We start from the raw sequence: 7,845 nt of genomic DNA on the forward strand, positions 1-7,845 counted from the left end.
CAGCCGTTACCTCCCCATATTTGCCAAAAGATACTGCTACTTCCAAAATCAACCCCAACCCAGGTTGTTCTCAAATGGAATAAAACCATGCCGCCATTCCCTTACTTCTCAACTTTAGCAAGACACCTCAGCGCATTTTCAGGATCAAACGCACATTCATCAGAGACTAGGTTCAGGGTTGATTCTGATTTCTGTTTGAGGTGATTGAAGCTGTTATTCCCACAGCAAATGTGGGCCCTCTGATCTTGTGCATGTGGTTCCGATTTCTCAAAGAGCCTTGGAAGGTAGTGCTTTCTATGCCAGTGATTCTCAAGCCTGCCTGCACGTTAGCGTCATCTGCGGAACTTAAAAAAAAAAATCTCAGTGCCCAGGCAGCACCTCAGACCAATGACATCAGAATCTCTGGGGGTGGGACTCAGGCATGGGTGTTTTAAAAAGATTCCCCAGGTGATTCCCATGTATGGCCAAGGTTGAGAAGCAGTGGTTGAAACCCCCTGCAGTGAGTCCGTTCCCTCTCAGACACCCCTCCCCCCTGTAGGTGGTCAGCACCCTCTTGGGGGAGCATCTCCAGTGGGGACCCCAGGGTGCTCTGAGGTGAGCTTGCTGTATTAATCATTGGGGTGGTACGGTGTAGAGTGGCCTGTGCCTCCCAGCACCTCCACTCAGTGTTCATTCTGTCTTCTCACATCTCACACACTTTTCCAAATTGTTTGAAAGCTATAGACCTGATGCCCCTTTACTGTTATATAAACTTATTCAAATTTCACCAATTATCCTAATACTGTTTGTTCTTCATAGCAAAATAGTATATACAGTTTCTACTGATGTGATTTGAGGAGCTTTGCCATTGGCTTTGAGAATGAGAAATGTCATCCCTGCCCCCCCACCCCCGCCCCCCCTCCTGCCACCACGTCCTCAGATGGGATCCCCAGGGCACATATCCTGGAGGCGTAGGTAACACGTGGTGCGGAGCACAGCAGGGCAGTGCTCTCATGAGCCCAGCAGAGGGCAGCAGTGGGTCACGAGTGAGGCACAGGGCTTCAGTGTGGGACCTGAGTGGGAACCTGGCCCAGTGGTCACTAGCTTTGTGACTTGAACAAAACACTCAATCACTCAGCTTCCTCCTCTGCAAAATGGAGATTCTCGAGAAAATATGCAAAGCACCTCCTAACCACCAATCAGAAATGTATTTGTGCTATTGGCACCTTGGTCTGAGAAGTAAATTTCTGGGGGATGCTCGGGAAGGAGCTGGCATCGGTGCTCCAGGAGCCAGGCGGGACGCTGAGGTGGCTGCCCAGACTAGGAGGGACACTCCTGGGGAGGGCGGAGGGGGAGCTGAAGTTAGCAGCTGCGTCAACCTTGGGCATCCCAAGGTCAGTTAGGTGGAAAATTGTCACTGGAATGCTGACTGAGCATTTCATGCGTTGTGCAGACCCCACGTGGTGTTAACAGCCACCCACCATCCCTCCACAGAACGCTTAGCAAATCCACAAAGGACGAATGCTGGTCTTCCTTTCCATTTTGGTTGGGAGAGTGCCCCTTGACTTTGTCTCCTGACTCCATCAGGTCACCTGATATGACCTGGTGGTTTCGATTAGTTATTTCACCTTTCTGTGCTTCCGTTTCCTCATCTGTAAAATGGGGGTAACAGTAGTGGTCGCCCCGTGGTATCGTTGTGAGGGTTAAATGAGTTAGGACTCGGAAAGACAGACTAGCTTCTGACACACAGTAAGTTTTCATAAGTATTAGCTATTGTTATTTCAGTGTTCCCTCCCGCCACCCTTTCTTCCGGATCTGTATGCTTGGCCTTTACATGCCACCCTGGAGATGGCCGGGTGGGAGTGGAGGAGTTAGCGTTGGGTCTGGGCCTCCCTTGAACATACCTATTGTATATAATGGCTGCTCACAGCCATCAGCCAGGCTCGTGAGGTTTTAAACTGACCAAAGTCTCCCTACCTGCCCATCATTTATTGCTGCAAACTTTTTGCAGAGCAAGGGAGCTATAAAAAAAAAATAAGGGGGGGCGCCTGGGTGGCTCAGTTGGTTAAGTGGCCGACTTCGGCTCAAGTCATGACCTCATGGTTTGTGGATTCGAGCCCCACGTCGGACTTTGTGCTGACGGCTAGCTCAGAGCCTGGAGCCTGCTTCAGATTCTGTGTCTCCCTCTCTCTCTGACCCTCTCCTACTCACGCTGTGTCTCTCTCTCTCTCAGAAATAAAAAACATTAAAAAATTTAAAAAAAAATAGGGCCACATCCAAATGACTCAACAAGAAGAGGCTCCCAAAGAGAGGACATTCTGGGGGCACCTGGGTGACTCAGTCGGTCGAGCATCTGACTTCAGCTCAGGCCATGATCTCACGGTTCGTGGGTTCAAGCTCTGTGTTGGGCTCTGTGCTGACAGCTAGCTCAGAGCCTGGATCCTGTTTCGGATTCTGTGTCTCCCCCTTTCTGACCTCCCCTGTTCATGCTGTCTCTCTCTCAGAAATAAATAAAAGCATTTTAAAAAATTAAAAAAACAAAAAAACAAAGAGGACATTCTGAACATCAGCAGGGGTAATAACTGCAGTTGATTGAAATGTATCAATTAGGTTTAAATACATGAGTTCAGGATGATACTTAAACTCAAGGGATCATCCTGAAGGATGCTGGCAAATTAAAACTATTTCTAAAACTTATAAACAGTGGTGCCTGCACAGCTCAGTTAGTTGAGCATGTGACTTCGGCTCAGGTCATGATCTCAGGCTTCATGAGTTCAAGCCCTGCATCGGGCTCTGTGCTGAAGCTCAACCTGCTTCAGATTCTGTGTCTCCCTCTCTGTCTGCCCCTCCACTGCTTGTGCTCTGTCTCTCTCTCTCTAAAAAGTAAATAGAAACATTTTCTAAAATTTAAAAAATAAAACTTATAAACAAAGGGGCAAAATCAAGGATTCACCCTGCCTTTTCTAAATAAACTGCACCAAATTTATTTATATCTAAATAAATACCTGCTACGTGATGATGAACCAACTAGCAGTGTAGGTAGAAGTTGGCAAATAAAGGGAAAGAAATAGGAGCAGGGAAACAGACCTGCACATATATGATCATTTGGTTTAGGACCAAGGTTACCGCAGCGGGGAAAGGATGGGCTTTCCTGTAATTGTGGACAGGGTCCCCTTGTTCCCTGGTAAGAGTCTCACTACTTAGTATAGAAGAGAGGTGGTTATGGAGATGGGGAGAGATCCGAGGGAGGGGGAACATAACTGGGTAAAGGATGTGAAGGATGTTTCAGAGGAGAAACACCTGAAACATCTCCACTTTGCAAATCAGGACTTCTCATGGTGAAGTCACGTTCATCTGGGAGTCGATGGCGCTGGCCAGGGCTGACTGCTTTGCTGCATTCGTATCTGTTATCTTTGTTTTGACAGCCTCTCTCTTTCTGGCATTTGGTGGGCGTCAGCATATTTAGGTTTGCAGAAGTAACAGTGGGATTGATCCCACTGAGTGGGATTGATATGACTGCCATTGCATATGTTCAGTGCCTTTGTGAAAATTACTCCCCATCTTCACTGGAGTCTGAAGAACTGGAAAAGCTGAAGCAAGAATCAATGCAGCTAGTCCTTTAAGCAGCCGCTTTCCAGGAGCAGACTCAGAGACAGGGAGGTGGTTTGGAAGTGCGTTCAGGACAAACCTGCGGAGTGGTGTGGAGAGCAGACTGAGAAGTGTGGATTAAGGAGAAGGTCCCACCAGGGGCATCTGGGGCTCAGTCCCCTGGCAGGAACTTGTCACACTATGAAGAACACAGTCTTCAGAGTCATCACCTCCAAGGAAGGGCCTCCAGCCTGCTTTGTCACCGGTTGAGAAGAGCTTCTGGGTGCCTCTCATCCTCCAGCAGAACGCACCACGGCGCAGTGGACCAAGAGCATTTCTGCAGCCAGAGGCACCTCTCAGACAATGAGTCCCAAGCACTTGCTATCAGAAGCCAGTGCACGCATGGGAATGGCGAGGGCCAAGGGGCCCTCACGTCCTTGGCTTCCAGGGAGAAGCTGGGCTGTTGGACGGCAAGCCCTGGCTGGGAGGCCAGGCAGACAGTCTTCCCAAGCGTGACGCAAAGGATGCCATTGTTGCATGTGGCCGTTCCATAGTTTGAGAACCTCACAACAAATTACAAACAACAGCAACATAATTTCCAGGATACATTCGTCTCACGATAGTCCACCCAGTTTTGATATTCCCTCCAACTGTTTTGTTCTTTAAAGTAGCCAGCTTGCATGGACCCAATGCACCTCTGGCAGAAAGTATGGGCTGGGCAGACCTTTTCCAGGAGTTCATGCACATCTTTTCGAGGAATCAGCTGGCTTTGATGTATCGAGGTCTCGCTCACATGGGCTGGGTCTGCTGGAGGCTATAAGGCAGACCGCAGGCTGCACAAGGGTGCTGGGTGAGGGGGGTCAACATGCACAACAGCTACACTCACCTGGCTCCAGCATCTGGTAAGGAGTTGGATCCAGTCTGGATACATCTGGACACAAGGAATCTACAACCTGCCTGGAGGATGTGCCTTGTTCTAATTTGTACAAAGTTGCCGGATGAGTCAAGGTGAATGGAGGTGCTATCTGGGAAAAGTGAGCTTAGAAAAGAATGATTTATATCCACGATATGTCATTAGGGCAGCTGTTGGGCATAATGAAGCTACAGTATTGGTGTTCAGTGTAGACATGAAGATGAGTCATAGTTAGTTCAGGGAGCTGCCATATTTTTTCCTACATCAGGCCAAATGCACACTGACCCTTCTGAGGACATTCAGCCTGAAAAGGATTAAGGGGAAAGTCACATCAGCTGTCTTTAAAAACAGCTTTTATTTCAAAACAATAGCAAGGGAAGGCTGGGTGGCTCAGTTGGTTAAGTGTCCAACTCTCGATTTCAGCTCAGGTGATGATCTCATGGTGGTAAGATTGAGCCCTGCATGGGACTCTACACTGGGCATGGAGCCTGCTAGGGATTCTCTCTCTCCTCTCTACCCCTCCCCTGCTTCACGCTCTCTAAACAAGCAAACAAACAAACGTAACAACAAATACCAAATAACCACTCACCCCCACTGTACAAAAAAGGGCAGAAAGAAACACAGGAGCCTACTAGTTTGGGCCTCAGAAAGCCCACAGTATTAACCAGCTTCAGGAGGTGTGTGGAAGTAGCAAGACCATGCTGACTTGAGTCCCCTGCAATTCAATATCCAGTGACAAGAGTGAGTCAGTCGCCTTAAATAATGAAATAGGAAAGTTTCAGCCTGAACTCCTGCTTTGGGCACCTAATGGAATGGACTTTCCATTAGAGGGGAAAGTAGAGAAAGTTCAAAGAGAGTCTTCACTATAAGGAAAGGAACAAGGAGGAAGGAGGGAGGTGCTGGCCCAGTGACTGGATGCCACCCCTCGCCTTTCTGAGCCCCCACTGCACATAGCCTTCTTCTTGACCACCTAGGTTTGTACGGCAAGGATATCTAGGGCATCACTTCTGGCACAAATGCATTTTACTTATACTTTCTCTTTAAAATGATGCACTTTGCCATCCAATCACTTCTTGCCCCTTGCCATCACCTTGGAATGAGTCACTGTCATGTCACACCCAGGTTAGCCACCCTTCTAACTGGTCTCTCTTTCTCAGTCCCTTTCTTCACTCTAGTATCAACAGTTTCCAGAGTGATCCAGCCCACTCGTATCCTGTCCCTCCTCTGCCCAGAACCCTAAAGGAGCTTTCTTCTCATTCAGTGAAAGCCAGAGTCCTTATGATCTGCACCAACCACACTGGCCCCTTGGAAAAACACATCCCACCTCAGGGCCTTTGCATTTGCCGTTCCTTCTGTTTTGGATTGCCCTTACCCCAGATGTCCACACGGCTCCTTCAGATCTCTATACAAATGTTTCCTCCTTAGTGGGTTTCATCAGGCCACCTATCTGACAGCGTGCACACCTACACCCCAGATCACCCCCTTCCCCATTTGTAATTTTTTTTTCATATGCTTCTCACTAACATACTACATATTTTAGTTATTTGTTTATTGTCTATCTCTCCCTCTCAGGGGTGAGAATCCTGAGGGCAAAGATTTTTCCCCTTTGTTCCCTGTTGTGTCCTAATCTTCTAGAACAGTGCTGGGCCATGGTAAGTGCCCTGCAGTACAGATTAGATGTGAACAATTGGGGCCTAGCAGTGATTGTTCCATGAATTTATTAGCGACCATCCCACCTGACCACTGGGATCGCTTCCTTCCTGGATTCTCAGGGGGGTGAAAGGTGAGATGTTTTGGCCTTCCCTTCCTGGTCCCCTGCTTCTGTCTGGCTGTATGGACAAAGCCGCCCTGAAATCCTCTGGTATGGTTGCCTGTAAACTAATGGGTTTGAACCGGATGACCCTGGGGCTCCTGAATCGTAGGTTTTCTCTTTATTTTTCTTTTTCCTTTTTTGGTCATTTCTACCTTCATGTGGCCAACCTTCAACCAAACTGTACTAGCAGAGTAATTCATGACTCCTGGTGAGTCTCAGTCATGGCTGCCTACAGTGGACGTCACCAGTGACCGGCCCAGCTCTCGGCTCTCACCATTTGAGGACATGCACCACCCTGCCTTCCATTGCAAGCCCCTGCACCTTCATGCAGGAGGCTTCTCTCTCCGCAGCAAGGAGGCAGGAAGTTCTGGGGAGTAAGCATCCCAGGGAGTGGCTATCAGTTGATGACGTAGAAGAGTTGCTAGATACACAATCCAGCCCCTTTGCCCCGCCGGCCGGCGGGTTACCTCAGGTGTGTTCTGCGCTGTCTCCCAGAGCTGCCCAGCAAGACTGAGCCCCACTGGCCCAGAGTGATGTCCTGCTTGTTGCCACTTCCTGCCATCCCTATATCCTACCCTACTCCCCTTACCAGCATTTCGGGGGTCACCTCCCTAATTGTCTGCTTGCACTCAAATCCTGTCTCAGGTCATCTTCTGCGGACCCACCTCAGATGCTGCACCCTAACTTCTGCTCAGTGACCCAATGCACCTGCTGCCTCCTTGGGTCCCCCTTTCTCTGCGATTGATGGCAGTACTGGCCTCATCCTCCCACTAGGGTCGCTCCCTTCCCCCAAATTGCCAGGACCCCTTTAGTATCACTTTCCCTTAGTCCTATAATCTCCCCCCTTTTTGCCAGACCCCAGCAGACAAATCCCAAATTATTATGCAGAGTGATTTAACTGTTCCTTATCCTTATCCCTCTCTCCCAAGCTATGCCCACCGGGGTCTTTACTTTCTCTGCCAGCCCTACCCATCGAGAGCCTTGGCTAAACAAAGCAGTGGGCCTCACCCTGCACATTGGCTTACTTCTGAGTGTTAGCCATTGCTCACACTGCAAGCAGTTTAAAATAATATATTTTCCTCATTACATCTGGCATTTTGAGAAAAAGTAAGCTCCAGGTAAACCAAGGAGGTTTACAGCCCCAGATGGAAAGTTCTGTTTGTTCACAGTGCATTTGGGGTAAGACATAGTCTCTGTTGGTCACATGAATGACAAGCAGAGATACAGACAAATTGTACAAGAAAATGATGTCCCTTCTTCCTGGAATCTCTCTAAAGGAGGAACGATGAGGACTCTGGGTATTATTTTTAAAATTGGCATATAGCCTCAAATTGCCAATCAGCCTCAAGCATACATAATTTCTCTTGAGCGTCTAGCATACAAATGTTAGCCTCCATGTCCTTTTAACTAGGCTAGCAGCATGGGCACAGTGGAAATACTGAATTGCCTGCCCGGAGGCAAGGTGGATTTGAAAATAAATAATGCATTGCATGGTTCCACATGACATGAGGCTCTACGGAGCCCTGAGAGATGTAATGTGCTTCCATCACTT

The sequence above is a fragment of the Hyaena hyaena genome, unplaced genomic scaffold, assembly GCF_003009895.1.
Source record: "Hyaena hyaena isolate Hyena2069 unplaced genomic scaffold, ASM300989v1 scaffold_16, whole genome shotgun sequence".
Lineage (NCBI taxonomy): Eukaryota > Metazoa > Chordata > Mammalia > Carnivora > Hyaenidae > Hyaena > Hyaena hyaena.